General features: G+C 38.0%; 1 protein-coding gene across 2 annotated transcripts in view; it reads left to right on the top strand.

The window, feature by feature from the left end:
* Positions 1-11,537: 11,537 nt before the first annotated feature.
* The window catches only part of sphkap (SPHK1 interactor, AKAP domain containing), a 93,806-nt gene continuing 82,614 nt past the window's right edge, over positions 11,538-22,729 (top strand). Inside the window, exon 1 of one of the 2 annotated variants that reach the window (XM_088427511.1) lies at positions 11,538-11,631. The gene's annotated coding sequence lies outside the window, so the exon portion shown is untranslated. The remainder of the gene's footprint in view (positions 11,632-22,729) is intronic. The other variant, XM_088427513.1, reaches the window with a different exon arrangement.

Below are 22,729 nucleotides of genomic sequence, written 5' to 3'. Positions count from 1 at the left end.
CCTGGTGTCTTCTTTCAATGTGTTTCCCTTTGATGTGAAATGCCTATGTTGTAAAGATCAAAAGATCGGAAAAAAGAACGCACAAGGGTTGAAGTGTATGAGAAAAACAAAGAAAGCCACCCTAAAAGCTGTTTTTAAGAAGAAAAAAAACCCCTCCCAAGTACAAATAACACAGTTACAATGATTACAATGGTAAATTCACAATTAAAAGGCTGTGGAAAAAGATGCAGAAAATGCGATTTTCCACCAGAGATTGAATCTCTACCCAGAGGGAGCCCACAGTGGCACGAGGAGAACATGGAAGCTCCACACAGGAAGGCAAACTTGCAACCCCTGCGCTGTGAGGCGCAAGAAAGTTTGCCACTTTGACACCTAAGCTTCAGTGTAAGTGCCAAAAATTGTTTAATGTCATAAAACTGAAAAATCGCTGACCAAACTGTATGGGGGCATCTCTACTTATGCTTATGTCTATCTTTGAAAATGTCAATCTGTTCTGTATTGCTGTAATAAATCTTGGTGGGAGCTCAGGTAACGCATGTCTACTCACTGGCATCATGGCAAACTAGAGACTGAAGAATAAAATCGTTCCATCCAAGAGTTAACAATATCATCCAAGAGCCAACAATATCAAGTGTTCCTTTTCGATACTTCTACCTGTGTTTCATTTTAGGTGAAACCGATGATGACAAATTCACCTAACCAATCATTAACTAATAGTTTTAGGTGACCCGTATAATTGTGCCTCTGCAATCTTGCAAACCTGGCTAACCAGGTACTTAAAATAATGTCTGATAAACCTGGCTTTTCTCATGGACCGAACGTCAATAGTGTGTTTAGCTGTCTTGAAAAAGGCTTATCTTAACAAGAGCAAGCACACTTTGGCAAATTACAGCTCATCGATTGATTTCCTGAGTGTATACTGGACAACAAGTAGGCTTACAGAAGATTTCAGTCTATTGAACGCACTTGTTGATAGGCATTACACACTCTGTGTTGCCCTTAGGCCTGAGCCTCAAAGTGTAGTTGTGTAACACAGGTAGCATTAATTAATAATGCCCCCCCCCCCCAAATAAATAAAAACAAAACAAAAAAACCTGGACTCTCTTAACGTTAATTGATGTTTCTGTTTATCTGCCCACAAGTTCTACCATAATACAAAGCTGACACTTCACCAGGGCTTTCTACTTCTACAAGTTAGCAAAATTAAACACTGCTCAAATTCTACCAAGACATTTGATGGGATTGTTGTATACAGTATATCAGCTGAAGACCTCGGTGCTCTCTCCCTCTTCTGCAAAAGATCGTTTTTGTCTCAGAGTCTTGGCTTTTCTCCAGTCCCTTATTTTGATAACTCTGACAACATTCATGCAGAGGAACATGTTCAATGTTTTGTAGTGGCCATCTCAGTCCCCAGGCCTGAGTATTTTTGAAATTTTGTGGTGTGAATTAAGGACGGCTGTCTATGCTCAGATACCATCAAACCTGACTGAAATGTAGATGGTTTGTAAAGAAGAATGGTTTAATCAACCAGAATTCAGACTTGTCCCAAAAAGATCTACTAAATATTGATGTCCTTTTTTCTGTTGGGTTACCCAAACGTGTACACCTACTTTCGTTTAGCTTAATTTAATTTAGTTTAACTTTAATTCTTTCATACTTCCCTATAAACTTACTTTCGCCTCCCAAATTTCATTGTTTATCTGCTATATGATATATATGACTGAAGGTTCCTGTCCAAACAACCAATAATTTATAAAGGAAAACCTTAAACATGATTAGGGGTTCCCAAACTTTTTCATTCAACGATCTTCTCACAAACACGTCATTAGCATTTCATCATCTTGAGCAAGAAATGTGTAAAAGTGAAAACAACTGTATTTGGACATAGGGTTGGTTGTGCCTGGCAGTCACAATGTTTGTCTGTTTTTTTTTTTTTAATTATGCAACTATACAGTGTGTAAAAGTATTTGTTTGCGCAACTGTAATAGTTCTTCGATGGTTCAGAACATTTCAATATTGACCTTTAAGTATATCTGTGATGCTCAAAAAGCAGAATATTCACAGTATGTTTTATCAAGAAAACCTGCACCCAAAAATGCATTTTTGGTGTCACTGCTTGTATTAAAGGAAGCTTAAAATGCCTCAAGGAAGCTATTTGTTAAAGCATTATGCACAGAACCATACTTGACATCAGGGGGGCAGAGATGTGTCGTGACAATGTTGACAGCCTGCCTTTCCTTCCAATGTCTTCCTTTCAATACCTGCTATTTTTTGGCTTAGACTCTGACAAATCCGAGACATCCTCACAATTTCAAGAATGATCATTTTGAAAGTTGTGAGGCTGTCTCAAATTGGTTAGAAGCTAACCTAGAAAAGAATGCTCATTGAATTGGAGACAATAAGAGGAAATCCTATCAACTATCTGACGTCACGTTTGCACACCCGACCTGCAATTATGGATACAATATCAATATATATCAATATATCAATATATCAATATATATATATATATATATATATATATATATATATATATATATATATATATATATATATATATATATATATATATATATATATATATATATATATATGTATCCAAGTAACCCCTTAACCAACATATTTATATGGGCTAACGATAATGCCCCCATTACTGCAGTAAAGTTCTTTGAATAAAGATTTATGACAAACAGCTTGGGGCAAGAACACTGGCTGTCATTTGGAAAAATGCTAGCTATCTGCCCAACTAAACATGTCACATTCTGGTAGTTTATTAAAAAACAAAAACAAGTTGGACAGAAAGAAAAATACCTCTTGTGCTATGATAAAATATGAAAGTAAAAATAATGTGTTGCATGTTCAGCATTATATGCTTGAGCAGAGCACATCTGAATACTGATTTGAATGCTTCGTTGTGTGAGGATTTGATTAAAAAAAAAAAGTTAACACGCAACAACTTCAACACGGCGCTCAATGAAAAGAAAAATCCCGCAGTATAAACATTATTTTGGTGAGCGAAAGACAAGCTAAAAGTACATGAAAATGTGACACTCAAGAAATGCTGCAAATAGGCTGCGTCTACCTTGATGGGGAAAGTATATAGTAGTCCAGTTTAATGCTTTCAGTGAGCTATACTAGTGGCACAACCGCTGTCTGCCTGTGCAAATACTGAGCAACAAAGTCGGGGTACCATGTTAAATCCTGTGTGATCAGAACCCATTTTCAAATGTATAATTTATCATAATCCAGCGCATTAAGCTTTGTGGCCCAAAATTGGGGTTTCACTATATGATGCGGTTGGTTGGGCTTGACATCCTTTAATATAGGACTTTGTCCTTGGACTCATCCCGATCTGCCACTGTTAGTTCATCATACGAATAAATAAGGTGTGGAGAAAGAGACAATGAAAGGAAAACTAGCTGTTGTGGTACTTGAAACAAATGGACTTTTTTCTCATGAATAATAATGTCTCTGTGGATAAGTTATACAGACAAAGACAAATCTCCCATCTGGAAGGAAAACCATTTTTCTACTTCAGTTGATAATGTTGGTTGTGATGCTATGTGAGTATGTCCAAGATGCCACGCTTGTGTCCATTTCGAACTAATGACGCGCACACTAGGGCCTAGACAGCTTCGTTTAAAGCTGGCTTTAAATTGGAAATACCATTGCGCGTATTTTACACGCCACGTGACCTTTAGCAAAGGGTAATGCATGTCTAAGTGTAACGAATGAAGTACTGCGGTTTTGTGTGTGTGATGTATTTATTTTGAATCAATCTATTTTTGTGATGTTATAGACTTAAAAATGAAACATTTACATTTTAATGTGACCTTGTTGGATGTGAGTGTTTTTCTGTTTGCTGTTTGGTACTATTTAAAGTGACGTCAAGGGAAGGTGTTCAGTCTGCCCTGATGACCAATGCACACACTTCAAGAAAAACATAGAAACCATTCAGTAAGCCAGTCGTTCTCAACCTTTTTTCAGTGATGTTCCCCCTGTGAAATATCTTTTCAGCCAAGTACATCTTTGATCAGAACAAATGCATTTTTGGGTTGAAAAAAAAAAGTGACTTAAAACGTGCCATCTGTGTTTGATTTATTTAACTTTAGGGCCTTTCAGACTTCATTTGTATTGGTCCGCAAAAAAACATTCTCAACATAAAGTGTCTTTTTTTGGTACAGAAGAGATCAGTTATCAAAAAAGAAATAACTTAATTATAAATAAATCTTTGTCCATAAAAATAAACATATAGTATCAGACCTGCTCTCAAAAAGAAGTAATTATGAATAAATATTAGTCCACAGAAAAATATTTGACATAAACCCTCGTCTCTTGGATTACAGTAGAGATCCGTTTACAAAAATCAATTATTCACTTAATTAATACTAACACTTAATAAATATTTGTCCACAAAAAATAATCAACATATAGGGTCAAACCTGTTCTCAAAAAGAAATATTTATAAATAATTATGTGTCCACAGAAAAATATTCAACATGAAGCCTCATCTTTTGGGATTACAGTAGCAATCGGTTCACAAAAATAAATCATTAATAAATAATACATATTTGTCCACAAAAAATAATCAACATAAAGTGTCAGACCTTTTTCTCGAAAATGAATAAATATGAATAAATAAAAAAAAAAACCAATTTAAAGCGTCATTTTTGGGGGGATCATCGTAGACCTTGAGTACCCCTTGGAGTTTCTCCAAGTAACCCCATAAGTACCTGTACCCCCCATTTGAGAACCACTGCTGTAGATCATAACCTATTATGTAACCAGAAAAATAGGCATACAGCATGACAAATTCTGAAAGAAAAAGCCAATCAATAAAATACCTGTTTTCTTTTTATGGGTAGATACCACAGTTCAAATAAAAAGAAATTATTAATGAAGATTGAATGCAATGAAATTAAATGCAAGTGTGCAAAGAGACAAGGTTGAAATGATGACAGGCTGCAGTGTGAACCCAGATGTAGGCGTAATCTCTAAATAGAATTTCTGACAACTTTCGTTTTCCTGAAGAGCCATTTACGAACACACAGTCGAACATTGCAGAACAAATTAATGAGACGACCTGTCCCCATTTGTCGCCATTCAGCTTCAAGTAGTGGGCTCTTTCATTTTGAGTGAACTTAATGTTTTGTACTCATTCACTAATCTTCACTCAGTCAGTTAATTCATTAAAAATTAATCAAGCATACCATTCAATCACAAAAATGTATCTTTTCTTTTCTGGTATGAAACTAAATCAAAATACATCCTAATACTGTAGATAATAGCGCACTTTTAAAATATAAATAGAACATTTGAAAATAGATGGATAACAAAAGCCCACTTGCATTAGGAGCAAGCGGCGCAGGAAAAAAAACGATTCAACAGGATACATTTGACATTTCACTATGGCAACAAGCAGATGCTGTGCATGTAGTGAACTGCACATGGTAGCTGAAGGTCTGTGCTCGATCTGGACAACTAACACCTTTTTATCACACGCATAATTGTGTTCACACATTCGTGAGACAAGATATTCAAAATTCAGCGGCTTGTTTAAATCCTGTGGTGTGCAAAGCAAATAATTAATGGATGATTGAATACATGTTTTAAGATGTTTAGCGGACTTGTCATCAGACTTTAATAGCCCTCGCAATAAATGTGACTCAAATGCAAAAGAAAGAAAATTCGCTCGTAAGAATTTGCACTCCTCTCCAAAGCTGCACCAGCGGCCTGACTTATATTGTGCACCCTATGTGGCCTCGATAAGGCTATAAAGCGGAAAGCTTAAGCAAATTGGGGAGCGATTCTGGAGGAGAAGAGAAAAAAAAAGATGAGCTCCCATCTGGAGCCTCTGATTCTTCATAAACACTCTTTCAAATTCACTTGGGCAAAGTCATTTCAGTCTGAGAAAGTCAAATTTTGAAAGAGCCCCCCTTGCCTCCAGTCCAGAGAGTATCGTGGTGATCCCGCAAACATCCTCTTTGATAGAGCGTAGAAACATCATTCGTAGCTGTTGGCTTGGAAAGAAAGATAGCCAAGCGTGGTAGGAAGAGATATGCAGAACCAACCACAAGCAAAACATATTATTATGACCGGATGCGTTGCAAAGTAAATGTGGGTTCAAAACAACCTATGTTGCATGCAAAGTGCGAAACATGGAGCAAACGATTGCCTAATAAAAACTAAGAAGATTATCAATGATAATAGTGCATGACACAAAGTGTAAAGGTAAATGACAGAAAACACCTCAATTACAATTTCAAACTGCAACTAATGGGCAAAGAGGGAACTTTCCTTTTGTTTGGAATCTGTTGACACAGTTTTATATGAAATAACTCAGAAATCTGTTTGGTATAATAATTTATGAAGTGATCAAATCCATAGAGATAAGAGTATGAAAACAATGATCTACAAATTGTTTTCAACCCTTTTTGAACACCCTAAAAAGTCACAATGTTAAATGTTCAAATTGCAAATTGATCAACTTCGTTGCCCCCCCCCCCCCCCCCAAAAAAAAAAAAAAAATCTATTTTGCTGTAAGATTTAGGTTTTCCATTGTTGTATTTTGTGCTCAATTAATGTGCCACATTTTTAATAGGAAACGGGTCTGAACTGCTGGTGGATGTCTAGTACCTGCGATTTTTACCGCAAAGTCATGTTATTGCAACATGCAGAATGTGGCTTGGCATTGTCTAGGTAAAATAAGCTGGGAAATCCCTGAAAACATTGCTGGTTGTATGACAGCATATGGTGCTTCAAAGCCCGTACAGTAGCTTCAAGATTAATGTCATAAACTTGTCACTGGCTTTGAGACCTACCCATACCATCACAGATACTGGCTTTTGAGTTTTGCACCGATCACAATCCAGATGGCCCTTTTAGTCTTTTCCGGTAAGGCACGACTTCCATGATTTAAAAAAAAAAAAGAAAAAAAAAGTATGAAACGTGGACTCGTCAGACCACAGTACACATTTACACTTGGTGTCAGTCCACCTCAGAGCTTGGGGCCAGGTGGCATTTCCAGTTGTGCCAAGTCCAGTCCTAAAGAGCCACAATCCAGTCTGTTCTTGATTTTTACCCCTCAACCAATACATCTTATTCAAATGATGAGGTCATCGGCAAGATCAGATTTAAATCAGGTGTGTCGTTAAGAAGAAACATCAAAAACAGGCTGGAATGTGGCTCTCAGAGAGTTGTCTTAGACACCCCGTTGTAGAGTTTTCAATTCAATAGAGTTTGAAAAGGGTTTGAAAATTGTTGTATTCTGTTATTGTATGTAAGTTTTACACAGTTTTCACATCATTGGAATTTGTCCCTTTTTGCTTGGTTTTAATCTGCTGTTGCAAATGAGAAATAATGTTCTCAATCGCCTTATCTAGACAAATGAAGGTTACATAAATACATTTCCAGCAATGATTGAAGTAATGTCGTTTATAAAAAGGTTGACATTGCCATTGCTGCAGATAAACTCATTTGGACACATTTGGCCAGAACCCAAATTACATCGCCCTCTTCACTGATCTTCCTAATGCATTTAAATCAATTGTAATCATGATTGGCAGAAGGCATTGATTTGTTTGCACGACTCGAAATTTGGAAAACAATTCACAAGAGAAGCATTCAAGTAAGAATCAAAAAGTCATTTGATTAAAGCGTTTACTGCCCCGTTTCTCAAACTTGAGTTTCATGTGCCTAAACATCTAAACATTAAGGGACCAACCAACTGTAATATTATTTTTATTCAAATCAGATACAAAGTAAACTCAACGCATTAAAACACAATTAAACTACGAATTAAAGCCCGATTCCTTCAAAATGTCATTAAAAGATTGAATATACATAATCACAAAAAGATAAGGCACGCAGCAGAGTGTGAAGCCCTTCTCTACACTTTGAGCCCAGTTCAACAAGAAATGTGAACATCCCATCCCACGCTACATTTTGTGCATACAGGGGTGCTGCGCGGCTTCAGAACAGAGTGTGAATGAAGTTCATCCTGCCAGGTGTATGAGAAATTAAAAACCAATTCAAAGACTTTCCAATAACCGCACATAGGAAGAACAACACAAAACTTAACACAGCGGTTACGGAAAAGTTGAAACAGAACTGATTCTTTAATTAAAACATTATGTCAAGAACCTATTATGTATTGAAAATGACATTTGTGCATAAGGGAATAGCTCTACCAGGGTGATATGATTGAAATCACAGGATCGGAGGTGGAGATGGCTCGAAGTATGATGAAATGTGGCAAAGTTACTGGACGAAATTAGTTCCCCTTCCAGGCTAGGGGCTCCATGAGGAGGACATCAATATGTTATGGCACCTTATGGAGTCAATCATGGTTACAGAAATGATGCAGAAGTTGTGTGACATTGAAGAATGTAATTCGAAGTACTGCGTTAAGAAAAAGTGTTGGATTTTTTCCATGGAGTTTGGACTTGTGGCAGTCGTCATGTTGGTGCCGATGGACTTCCCACCTCCGACCGTGGCCTCCTTGTATGTCCGCGGAACTCTGGGAACTCTGCTGTTGACATATGTGCCCGGGTTTTATGGAGTCCACGCGATTGTGCACTGAAACCAATGGTGAGTTTTATTTATATTTACTCGCTTGCTTGGCGGATGCTTCCAAAGTATGGTCTCTTTATGTCATTGTAGTGCACGTGCTGCATTCAGGTAAAACCAGTAAATGAGAAACCTTGATTCTACACAATCACCAAAATATTGACATACCGAGCTGTGTGGCCATGTGTGAAGTTTTCATGTTCTCCTCGAGAACATGATTCAGGCAATTTTGCTCTGTGGGCAGCAAAAAAATACAATTCAGAAGTGAGAATTTCATTTTTGTAATTCATTTCCCTACAATACATTAACTAGAAATTGTGTGCTTCTTTGAGCTTATTTACAAATGATCTGTCTGTTAGTTTTAAAAGTCATATATGGCACTTTGGTAAAAATGGCTGGATCAAAATATATGAATGATTTTTTTTTTTTAACTTGGATTTCTGTGCCTATAGTATATATTTATTTTTAATACAAGTTTTGAAATAGGGTCTAAAAAAGTGTTTGTGGTGATAGAATGTTTGGTACTGAAGAGAAAGTATTGCCTCAAACAGAGACCCAGTTTTGAACACTTTGGTTGAGATGTTTTTTGGCAGCGGGCTTCAGGACACACAACTGGCAGCTGGCAGATGCACTCTGTTACTCACATGGTGCTACTGGATAATACCAATCAGTTTAGCTTCCAAAAATATTGAGTAAATCATTAAGGGTTAGGGTCAGACAAAAAAAGAAGTTCTATCAAATCTTTGGTATTTTTACATGCGAAGGAAATGAGGCAATGCGGTGCCTAAATTTTAGATGTAGACCTAATATCGTATAAAGTTAGTTCCATAATTTTCTGGCTTGTTTTGTTCCCCGAGGCGAAGGACGGCAGATGCATAATAATTTCATTAACACGGGCAGGAGCAGCAGCAGATGAAGTGGGAGATTTGGGATTTAAGGAGCGATCGGTCTGATTGTGCATCCCCAAGATTGACCAGAGATGCATATTTGATAAGAGAGGAAAGCACATCTTTAAATTTTAATGCAACCGTTAGTTGTGTATTGGTCGCTTATCAAAGCATCTTAATGGACTTATCTTGTTGGACACAGCCATAACACAGGAACATTCAACAAAACATTGCCCCCTTGCCGACATATCTTACCAATAGTTCCAGCCCTTCATTTTTGTCCAAAAACAAGTGTTTCCATATTTTTTCCTCGCAATTATCCGTCACAACTTCTAATGCCAGATTCCAATTCAAGCTTTTTGTGTCCTTCGTTTGGCCGCCATATGATTTTGTGCACACCATCAACAAGAAGGAGACAATAGTTAGATTTTGTTTGCATTATTTAAATGCTGCAACCGACGGCAGCATTTTGAACAGCAGCTGAGGATCTTTGACGCTCACAAACCCCAGCTGCACTGAGCATATGTAACAGTTGCCAGTAGCCTGAGGTTATCGCAGTATGTGTGGATGTGATTAACCTTCCTCCACTCACTGTCTCACCCCAAATATTCTCAAAATGGGTTACATGCAACACGAATGTGTCAATTTAAAGCAGCTGAAATGATAAAAAAAAAATCAGTCTTACAGTCTTAGTCTTTATCATTATAATTTGTTTAGCATTAATAGCCATCCTGCAGTTGCCCAATTTGTTATACGTTTTGAGCTTTGGCCTGTTTTTATATAAATGATGATGATTATTACTATTGAATGCAAATTTTAATGTTGAATGTCACATAAGGAGGAGAGTAAGAAAGTGGAGAAGTAAAAAGGCTTATATACAACAAGCCTAAGGAACCTCGACTGACAACCAAACCCATAGAACTTCACTGGAATATTAGACTCTGAGACTAGAATCTCAGAAGACATCTTAATATAGTTACAGCTCGACTTAATGTTCTGACACTGTGTCATTGAGAATTTAGTGATGCAATGCAGACATCAATTATCCCTACCTACCTAATCCATCCATCCATCCATCCATCCATCCATCCGTCCATCCAAACAAATTAAAATCAAGAATTTAATCTCCTCTGCTTTTTCTATAAGGAAGAAATATAATCTCTTCTGCTTTTTCTGTAATTACATCTTCTATAGATTTTATTTAGTTTTATTGGTACATAACTTGTTGTTATCAAGCCGTGTTTGTACTTCAATTCTGAGGTAATTGTGTCAAAAATGTGCTGAATTTTCTCGCCAGAAACCAGGATAGTTGTATCAATAAATGTGACACATTGTATGAATCATTGATATGAAGAATTTTGGTATCATTACTGTGCCCTGTGGTATGTTGCAAACAACATTCAAACATCCATCCATCCATCCATCCATTTTCTCGAGCCGCTTGTCAGTCTAATTCATCCCAATACTACTACTCCTACTACTAGATATAAATTAAGAAATAGTTTCTATTATCAGTAGTCTTACGATTAGCATTATCCCAGAAAGTAAAAGCTCCTTTGACCTGTGTGGTAGTCCTGTTAAGAGCTCACCATACCGCCTTGTAATCTGCTTATTGTATATGCACTGTGGAAAACTAAGCATTAATTCACATAGCTCGACCACAAGAGATGGCCTTTTCTGTTGTGTAAGTACACGTCTTTTGTAGATGTTGACAAAGGCAAAGCAGTTCTCCCCAGTTGGGTAAAAACAAATCCTAGAAATTTACTGCTTTTCTAATCTGTCGCAGAAAAAGCATTTTGCAATGTATTGAGCCACATTTTGTGATGGAGGATGCTGAAGGAATGTTACAGACATAAATGAAAATTAACATAAAAGCTCTTGGTAGTCCTGCGAGGCCACAAAAGAACCACCACTTTCCCCCAAGAAACCAATGCTGTGACACACAACACATCGCAGTTGAAAATGACTTACTCTCCAGTGAGCTGTTGCTGCTTAGCACCCACTCGACTCAGCAGGGATTAGGCACGCTAAGACATACACACAAACGTACACAGACACACAACGTAATGCAATCAAAGCAGGGAGCGAGAACAGGAACAATTTACAGATGCAAAAGGTGACGCATTCTTAACCTGACTCTCCACGAAGGAAATGGTCTTTTACCTCATGACGGTTGGTGAGTGCCTTAGGAGTTTTATGAATAAGCCCCTGCTAGAGCATGAAGCTGATTTTGTGTGTGTGTGTGTGTGTGTGTGTGTGTGATCGCATAAACGGTGTCTGTAAAGGTTTTGTTTCTGCTTTTCGAAACAATGTCAATGCTGTTGATGTGCCAGTGTGCTCATGGAAGTGTCTGGCGAGCGGTGATGGTGTGGAATAGTAGCGTCAGTTTCATGGCAGTAGCACCATGTGGAATTCACATCCTGGCTCTTTGGCTCACTTGCTAAACTGAGCAGCAATCATCAACATTTTTTGCTAGGTTAACTAATCCAGAACGTTATCTCACACGCCGCGTCTTTGGTAAATTTATCATCGTTATTGAAGGGTTTTGGTGAGCGCAGGTGTTGATGTGGAAGTGAGATTGCTGAATCACTGTTTGATAATCAAGTATAGCAAACTTGGTGCATGACTTCTCTCCTTTAGTTAGCTTGATGAGTGGTGTAGGGGTCACTAGGTTTTCTTGAGAAAATGTTTGTTAATGTGCCAGGGCCCAAACTTGAGATGCTGTGTTTGCAGATTACATAACCTGTGTGTGTTTTGATCGCCACTGTGGAGTGAAAGTTGGCGAGTGTTGATGAGGGTAGCGGTTCTCTTGATCTCGCTGGGGGTTGCAAGGATTTGCCAGACCTGTGCCTCTATGTCAGGGGTGTCCAAACGCAGGTCCTCATGGGCCGCTATCACGCATGTTTTTGATGTGTCTGTACTCCTGACACACCTGATTCAAATGCTCAACTCATCAGCAAACTCAGCAGAAGCCTGATAATGATCCTGATCATTTGAATCAGGTGTTTTGGGAAGACAGAAATATTAAAAACATGCAGGATAGCGGACCTCGAGGAGCGGGTTCCGACTCCTCTGCTCTATCGTGGTAAGAAATATGTGAAGATGGGGCTTTTTTGAGCTTTCACATGCTTGGGGGTGGGCTACATTGTTACTCATCAAACATTTCCATTGTATGCAATGTTTGAGGAATTATAAGTTTCAAACAATGGGACATTGCAAACACCCAGAGAAGGCATCATCGCACAAAGCCCACCTTGGTCTTTCTCCCACCCTCTATCTCAATTACTAGTTTTTGCACCAATTTCCACAGGCAGCATTGCTTGGTGAGTGTAATTACAGAGGAGAGAAAGGAGAAAAAAAAAGACCAAACAGGCCAATAACAAACTATTGTATTCCCCTTTTGGAGCTGGGTTATTAATAGCCCAGGCAACAATGGCATCTACGTCATCAAATTCCACTCTCTGACCATAATATTCTCCCTCCTTTCAAATCTCTTGCTAGACTGACTCCAATCATGTGGATTCAATTGGTGTGTTTTGCCTCTCTGTGATAGAATTGCTCATCTCATAATTACATACTGTACTCACAAGCGTGCTCAAACAGGCACTAAAAGAAGTGTTTTATTTGACCTCTTGTGAAAAAAGGACACTCCAAAAATATTATTCCAGCCTAGGTTCACACATCCATAGATTTTATCAAGCTGACAAACAACGCGTTTCCTCTTTGGTTATAAATTGAAAGTTGCAGTTGTGAGTTGTGAAAATGGGTCATAACAAAACTTAATTAACATCGGTGTGTACAATTTAACAAAACACAGTTCTGTTTTGTTATCCAGAAACTGCACAATGTGAGTGGACTTTCATTTCCTGTCAAAACTATGCGAAACAAACACCAAGAATTACCGTCAAACATTCCAAAAGCTGTTTGAAACTAATCAAACTATCCAGCATATCATGATTTTCCCCTTTGGTTCCACCTGTTATCAGTCGTTACAAAACCACACTGTCCTTGTGACAACTATAGATATTTTTTAACAAATGGAATTGGTTTATCTCAGTGGATACCTAGAGACTGACTTCATCTTGAATTGATTTTTAGACGATAAGGCAGTTATTAACAATAACACTGCTGTCCAACCAGACAAACATGATTTTATGATGCTTCCGTTCATTGACTTTGGCAAAAACATCCACATTGCACCAATATTCATTAATGCCATCTGTCTTCCTTGGCGATGAGGTCGAGCTCTGAGGTGCCACGGTCCCTTAAGTGACCATTCATCTTACGCTCAAACACAATGCTCAGCAGTATGTGAGTGAGGTTGCATGCATATGTCAATAAAATGAGCATTTCTGTGTGTGCGCTGGTGAGTGGTTACAGTCTAGAAAAAAAACGTTATGGAGATCACACAGGAGTCACCAAGATGGATCTGAGTTTTCTATATTTCATCAGAAACGGTTTACACTTTTCATAAACTTGAATAGAAATGTATAGAAGAAAGTCTATATTTTAAGAAAATTGTCAGTGTATTGGTATGTTTGGCTATCCATATTAAGAACACAGAGTTTCATTCCTTGATGATTGAGTGATTCTGATGTAAACACAAAAGACACTTTACAGTGCTTTTGACCCAGAGAGAGAGCGAAGAAGCAAATAATAAGAGATTAAACAAAAGTTTAAAATATATTTAGCTCCATGCGCAACGCTGAAGCAAAAATGTGACTTGGTAGTATGGCATTAGAACACAGCTCAGTTATCCCAATTCATAATGCGTATACAAATATATTGTTGATATTCCTGTGATTGACTAGCATCTAGCCCAAGGTGTAACATGTCTCTCACCCACCGACAGCCGTGATTGGCTGCATTGAGTGACTCCTTGGAGGATAAACGGCACAGCATTGAGTGACTCCTTGGAGGATAAACGGCACAGATATTGGTCGGTTGGATTTTTCTGGGGGCGGCACAGTGGCACACTCGTTAACATGTCTACCTCACGGTGTGGAGTTTGGGGGTTTGGCCTTTTTGTGTGGAGTTTACATGTTTCTCCCCTTGTGTGTGTGGTTTTCTCCAGGTACTCCGGTTCCCTCCCTGATTTTGAAAACATGCGCATTGGTGTATTGAACATTCTCAATTATCCTAATTTGCGTTTGTGAGTATGAATGGTTGTTCATCTTTGCATGCCCTACTAATGGCTGGCAACCTGTTCCGGGATGCCTGAGATCCTCGCGAGGATAAATGATACATATAAATAGTTTGTTGAAGCAGATACAGTACAGCATAGTATGCACTCATGGCTTTCATTTCCGCACAACAGTGGCAAACTTGGGCTCTTATGATCTTATGATCATTTACATACAGTGTACCTGTCAGTTTGTACCAAAGTGTAGCAAGGTATAAAAATGAGAGGCTCTATTTTGAAGCATTTGCATAATTGCGTCATTGTATTATTCAGGTTAAGGGCTAATTACGCTACCCAGTTTCGGGATGCAAGAATCAATCCGACTCAATGAAATATATATATCTATAGTTGTCCATTATTTTTTTCAATCATTCCCAACCAAAGGTTTTTCCACACCTGGTTCATTAGAACATAGTGACAAAAGATGAGCTTTCCTGTTTAACAACTTTTGTAAGTGGTCTATAAAGACTGTACAGCAAAAGTGGTCACATGTTGTGATGTCTCACATATAAACAATCCCAAGATTTTGTGTCTCCTTGCATTTGCAAAGGCGATTTTTGTTATTGTTCTTCTTTGTGGGCCAGACACCATCTCTACTCTCAGGAGGTGCTAAGAACCATGTACACAAGCGTGATAATGTACCAAGTGTAAAGGTGTGTAGAGGGGAGGATATAGGTTTTAAATGGAAGATGAAGAGAAAAGAAAGAGGGTGATAAGACAGGCGAAAAAGGCGGCAGTCAGTCTGTAGTGTAGGAGAAATCAGGTGGAATAGAGAGGCTGGGAGGAAAGGTGTAATCCTATTAGAGAGGCCCAGATCAAGTTGGCATAGATGCTGCCACCTCTGAGGAGATTTTCCTCCATGCTTTTGAAAAGGTCTGCGACACACCTCAGATTTTCTCTAATTGAATCCGATTTCGCTGTCACAGTCGACCTGTTTTTTTCCGTGCCCGTGTTATGCCGGTAATTTACTTCAAGATTAAGTCAATTTGTTGGTTCTCCAATATGAAAATATACCTTTACTGGAGAAAAACATGAAAAAAAACAAAACCTTGCAACATGGTCTCTAAACTGTTATATCGCCACTCTCGACTGAAGGTTCCAAAATGATTTGCAATGTTGTACATGCGCACATTTTAAGATCATACCTGATGATCATCCTTCCATAGCAACTCATTTTACATAAACCCAGATGAAATTCACTTACCCCGAAATGGTGCACACCAACCAAAAATCAGCGGTACAAACACATTTCTATAAAGTTGTCTCCAGGGAAAGGTCTTCCTGGAACATTAGGGTTGATGGAGTGTTGTTTTAGTAATTGGTTTTCAAACCTCATTTCTCTCTGTCTTTTCATCATTTCTTTCCATGGTTTAAGGATGCGTCTGTGTATGCGAGACTGCTGCAGGGATGGTTAAATTTGTGAGTTGCCACTATCTCCTAGTATGAAGACAAATGTATTTCTATGAGAGGTCTGTGTTTTAGCCTGCACGGACGCCCTCAGCGGGTGTTTTGGGGAGACTGCGGCCTTATCATAGCCAGCCGAGGAGCCCCCGGATCCCCTGGCTCATCACCAAGAAGCAGATTACCTTCTTCCTTAATCTCTTCTTGGTTTCCTGACGCACAGAGTGGCGTGCCTTGATAAAAGTGTTGGAAAGTCAAACCTTTCTGAAAAAGAATGATTTATTGTCTTATATCAGTGCTGATGGATAGCATTGTTTTCTAGAAAATAACATGACTTTTGTCGAGAGTTCATAAATACTGATTATATCTTGTTGTGTATTGATTTGTTTCAATTTATGCTTAATTAAAATAGATTTCAGGCGTATACGCCAAACTAGGCCAGGAAGTTGTGCACTCCACTTTTAATGCCACCCCTGTGACTTATTCAAACAATTTGTGATAACGTTTGTGTGAGCATACTGTGTGAGTGAGAAAGCCCTTTCTGAGACACTGAAATGGTAACTTTAATGGTACGGTCAGGAAATGAGGCCAAATGGCACACACCTGCCCCAGTCGTCGGCCGATAGTCATCTATTCTTCTGTTTTTGTATTATTGTATGCCAACCTGATCATATGCATTCTATTAAGTCTTATTTATACTACATCACATATTATACAAAATATGATAATCACTTGGTGAAATGTACCTGTACCTCTTATGTACAAGATTACTTCAAGTATGGTCGAGTGTAAACTCAATACAGTGGAACCTTGATTTATTGGGGTTATAGAGAGGAGAGGTCATCAATTAGAGTTGAGTGTCTGTTAAATTAGAGTACTTTTCTTGACCTAAAATCACTTAATAAGGAAAATAAAAGTTTTGTACCATTTTCATGGTGTAAAAAAACTGTTACAGTCCAACATTTACAATCCCGTTGTGATTGACCGGACCTCAGTGCAGTAACAGTGTGTTGAAACAGGTTCAATATTGTTTAATGCAGGAAGCTACGTTTACAACTTACAGTAACTGTAAAATAAAAAAGTAAACAAAAAAACAAGTGTAACCAAAAGTCCTACCAAATGGGTAGGGCAATGCATCTAAGTCAATTGCTTATCAAAACAAATAAACAGAAAGTTCAAACAATATTGAAGGAACAAAATATTAGATGCAAAATGCTATAAAAAGTATTCAGATAAGTAAACAGTTACAGAGTACTTTGTTTGTAAGGAAGGGGAGTCCAAACTACGGCCTCAGGGCCTTTCGCAGGCCTTCGGCCGCCTCGGCCAAATATTACTAGTTTAGTAGTAAAAAGTTAATTTGCGTCATTGCATAATTACAAAAAGCTCTCAGTATGTGATGGTGCAAATGCAAACGTTTTCACTAGAAAACTGTTTACGTTTCTCTTCGTAGCAACAACAATCTTGTAAAATCCCAAATATTTGCCTTCTAGATAAATGTTTGGAACATTGTTTAAAAATTGTAATATATACAGTATAAAGAGATCACCAAAACGGTAATAGTCAATAGTGATTCTTATTCAGACTGTACTTCTGCAGTTTTATGACAAACATCAACTTTTAAGTCAGTTTGTTCTGAAATGGTATGAGAAAGGCCAACGAAACGTCCTCAAAAGTGTAGGCGAATCCTCTTCTTCCTACTTTGTGAAACACTAAATAACCTTATTTTACTGTCCATTTGGTCTCTAACAAAGAGTCTTTATCTAGAATTGGATTTTTAATCTGCCTTGATGGAGTGTGCACTCTCTACTTGTGACTGACTGCTTCCAAATAAATTGTATGAGGAAAGGTCGTGGCCTCTAGGCTGACATCAAATTGCTTTGAGGTGGGATAGAAGTCTGGTGGCAGAGAGTTAGGATTGTCTTGCGCCACAATTCATTTTTTCCATCATCTTGTCTCTTTTTACTTTGCCTCTTGGAGAGACTTCTAACTACCTGAGGGAAGCCATATTCATCTGAAAGTAACATACTGTTTGTCATGGCAATACAATGAAGACTTAAGAAATTCAGTTTTTTTTTTTTTTGAAGGGATTTGTTGGGGGCACTCTCTTCTTTACTACACATGCATTGTTTCATGGTTAAAATATATATACACCTAGGTAACTGTAAACCTAGTTGCCAGTCAGGCGTAGAGCACATATAGAAAAAGGCAATTGTACACTCTGAAATTTACAATGTCTTTGAATGGGAAATGAACTAACTCAGGCAAACGAATTAAAACACATTCTTTAGTTGATGCATTGAAACGTGCAGTGTGTGAAATTTGTGAAACAGTTATCTTGTAAATTTGGTAAACTGGAGCCTTGTACTAATTTGCATATGTACAGTAATGTATTTTTCAATCCATGCAGTTAGTCACACTTGAATCTATCTATCAGTTAGTCACACTTGAATCTATCTATCTATCTATCTATCTATCTATATCTATCCATCCATCCGTCCGTCCGTCCGTCCGTCCGTCCGTCCGTCCGTCCGTCCATCCATCCATCTATCTGACAAAGACATAAGACAAAAATCAGAATATTTTTACACTTGCCACAGTTAAATATATGCATATAAATTGCATTTGGCACGGTGACAATTTAATTTCCTATTAAATATGAGTTTGAAGTTCCTCAAAGTTCAAACCAGGAAGTAAAACGTCTCGGTGGGGCGTGTATCTCAGCAAGTGGCAGCCACGCCCCATTTATGATGTCATACAAGGCCGCAGGCAACAAAACATCCATCCAGGTGTTATCTTGACCGCTTATCCTCATGACGGTTGTGGAGTGAATGAAGGAGGCAAAAACAGGTGTTTTACTGACATCAAAATGGAAAACAGTGTTTATAGATCACACTCACCTACTCACATTCCTCCTACTAAATTGGTCCCTAAGGGAACTCAGAATTCATAAAAGCAGTCCTGCCCACGGGTGACTGACATTCAATGTTCATCTGTGTGCTGCCAAACAAACATTTTTGCCACTTCAATGTTTTTTACAGTAATATGCTGTAATTAATAAATGAAACGTTGCTCTTTGCTTAGCTGACTCGGTGCAAAATCTCTCCTCCTCAACTCCGGAACTAAAACAACAGCTGTGTACAGGGGAGGTGTAGGGGAGGTAAGAATTTCTTCTGTCATCATAGGCCGTTCTCAAGGCATATTTACACACGTCGGAGCAGGATGAGCAAGGAATGCTTAGAAATGCATCAATGAAGGAAAAGAACGCTTTGGGGGTATTTAGGGTGAGAAATCAATTGTGCATTGTTTTATTATTGGATGGATGGAAGTTCAAAGGATGATTTGTTGTGTGTTCTTGCATGAATCCTTTAGTTCACTGCTCAACTACAGGTTGCCACTCATTTATATTCGCTGTGGAACTATAGTATAAAAGGTCGAAAAAGTAATACCAGTCAAAGCAATTTTATTTTCGAAGTAGAGCCTTTGAGGAGTTAATTACAAATGCCCTCCAACCACAGCTCAATCTGAATTGCATTTCAACAAACTCATGTTTCTAGAAAAAAAAAAAAGAAGGAAAATGGGGGCATGCTCAATTTGCCATCAGTTAAAAAGCAAAAATGACAGCACAACACAGAAAATATAAAATGTCATGAATACATGATTTTCCCTCCAGTGTGTATTCAATCACTGAACTATGGCTCAAACTTTCCCTTTAACTTGGGATCGCAACGCTAGTGGCATTTTTTTTTTAAATTGCAGCCAGGGCCCTTCCCAGAAAGCTCCAATTGTTGCATCAAATTGTTTGCACTTAACTTTGTCAGCTTTTTTACAAATATCAGTGTAAAACATAAGCTTAGGAAGAGAGCAAATCTAGGAAAGCAATGCAATAGGACTTTCTTTTTTCCCACAAAAGAAACCAATCTTTTATATGGTCACAACGTTTGTTTGTTTTTATTGATGCTCACAGCCACCTGCTACCATTGCTATTTGGCTTCAATGCAAAACGAATAAAAGATTTTTCTTTAAAAATGGCAAAATCGAAACGACAGTAAAAGTTTCCGGCTCCATCGTGACCCAGAACACGATAAATGGTACCAAAAAAGATGGATGACAGATGGTAAATGTGACTGCTGTTGTCGCCCTCTGTCATGCCTCTGCTCCGTGAGAAGCTGCTCAAATGTCAAACTGAATCATCAATTCTACCAGCAGTGACTTGGCAGTGCACTTTCACTTCCCACTCCTCCAGAGGTTCAAATGACTGTTATCATTTTTGGTGAAAACAACCTTTTACTCCGAGCATGTTTATTTGGAAAATTGAATTATTGAACGAGTCCCAATAGAATCAGATTTGGAAAGCATACAAACATTTCAGTCCAACTACAGCCAGACCAAATAAACATTTCTAGTCATAGATAGTACCGTACTTGTGTGATGGGATCGACTTGCTGCATGTAAACAACTGTTCTCGCTCACCCAGTCAATGAGAGTTATGAATATACACAGATGGTTGATTTAACTGTAAAACATTTATGATTCTGGTATTATGTGTCATTTTATTCATTGTGTGCATTTCTGCATCCTTCACATCAGATCAAGTGAACTTATTGCACCAGAGTTCATTTGCAAGCTTACTGAGATCACGACACAGTCAGATTTTTGTCCTTTTGTTTGATATGAGACAGATTTTGTCAGATAAAGTTTGACTTGACCAAATTAACCATAATCTTCGTAAACACATTGATAAGATAATTTGGTGTAGACAGAAATGATCGGAGGTGGGCAACTTACATATTTTTGCTGGTCTGATATTTGTCATTCATCAGAGCCCTGCCCCCTTTCCGTCACCTTTGGTACGTCATTTTATCTAGCCGTTTAAAATTATAATTGTCTGTCTGTCAGTTTCTCTGTGTATTTTTGCCCAACCTTTTGCCACCACTAGAGGGCGACATTTTTTTTCTGGTCCATCATTTGTGAGGTGTTGGTCTACTTCTGTCTGCACTCAAACTGATGCTTTTTACACTAAGTTAACATCATGTCTGTTCTACAGTTTCATTGCAATTGGAACATGACACAGTAATATAAGTGTAATACGAAAACAAAGCCAGCTTGGGGGTTTAACCATAGGCTATAATACACCATCATGTTTAATGCAGGGGTCTCGAGTGCAATTAGCAAGCATGTCTACTGAATGGCATTATCATGCTTTACATGACTCTCAATGGATGTCGGTTCTTATTTTTTTACCTTTCTTAAATTCTGCTTGCTGTAAACACTTCCCTGGGACATTACTTGCGAAAGAGATGTAAATCTCAATGGATCTCAAAAAATATATCTGCCTGCCCTGCAACTATAGAAGACAGTTTCATTAACGTTTGTCTAAAATTAATGTCACATACACTACAAGTGAAACAAAGTATTGCTGTGTTTGAATTTACTAAAAAAAAAAAAAAAAAAAAAAACCCTCTTTAATAAAGGAATTAAAATAACTTCTATCTTGCATTTCCTGGCCAAGACCCAATCAGGGAAATAATGCAAATTTGGTCTGCATTCATTGTTTACTTGAAATGTATCCCAGAATGCTGTTATCAGCAAGAAACCTGACACCAGGACTAAGAAAGGGAGCAACTACAAGTAAATCTCTGGTAAAGTAAGCTGAATTATAGCTGTGAATGACAAGTAGTGAAATGAATCGACCCAGTTTATTCACTCAAATGATCATATTTCTCCACTACTTGGTGATACTGTAAAGTGGCTATTGTTGCACTGACTGGAAGCTGATTGCAGTTAGTACTATAAAGTTGCAGCATTATTGAAGAAAAGCAAGTCCAAGTCAGTTGAATTATATTTGAATTATATTAAGCTAAAATGGGCGTGGCAGGCTGACGGACATATGATGGACATCTGCCGTAATGTCTATCCCGACAATTACATCCACAGATGAAAACATTTTTAATTCACCATTTTTTTTTAGCATTCTCGTCATTCGTAGGTCCATCGGCAAAACAGGCGCCCATCGGTGAAAGACTAATGGACAGCTCGTCACTGCTGACAAAGTGCCCACCTCTGGAAATGATTGGACTGCACAGAGATTTGACCTAAACCCAACAGAATACCTTTGGATGAATTGAGACTAATGACGTGCATAACAGTTCTTTTAAGTGTATTTTATCATCTGAAACCAGTTGGGTTAAAAGTAACCCAATTATTGTGTAGTCCATTAGCGTCTATTCTTTAATAAAACAAACCTCAATGGGTCAAAAAGTACCAACCCAACATTTGGGTCAATTTTCAGTATTGGTTTATAGAAAACAAACATGTTGAAGTTGCCTTGCACAAAACAATTCTTCAGTGTAAGTGCCCAGACAGTTGGGTCAAATTGATCCAAATATTGAGTCAGTCTTTTTCTGACCCATAGTACACAGGTTATTTTTATTCCAACTGTTTTTACTGCGTATAATCATTTCATTTAAAAGAATTGCTCAAAAGTTTCATTCACCGAATCTCCACTTGAGTTGGGGGCTCCCAATGGAAACATGTTTAGTGCTGTGGAAACTAAAACAGATGTCACCCGCACTTGTGCTAATCAAATCATCTTCTTACTGTTGTCAAAATTATTATTATTATTAATATTGTTATTATTATTATTATTATTATTATTATTATTATTATTATTATTATTGACCCTATTATATGA

This window comes from Hippichthys cyanospilos, chromosome 11 (assembly GCF_059441005.1).
Source record: "Hippichthys cyanospilos isolate Australia breed blue-spotted pipefish chromosome 11, RoL_Hcya_1.0, whole genome shotgun sequence".
Lineage (NCBI taxonomy): Eukaryota > Metazoa > Chordata > Actinopteri > Syngnathiformes > Syngnathidae > Hippichthys > Hippichthys cyanospilos.
Note: the sequence above shows the minus strand (reverse complement) of the source record. Positions and strands in the feature narration are given on the sequence as shown.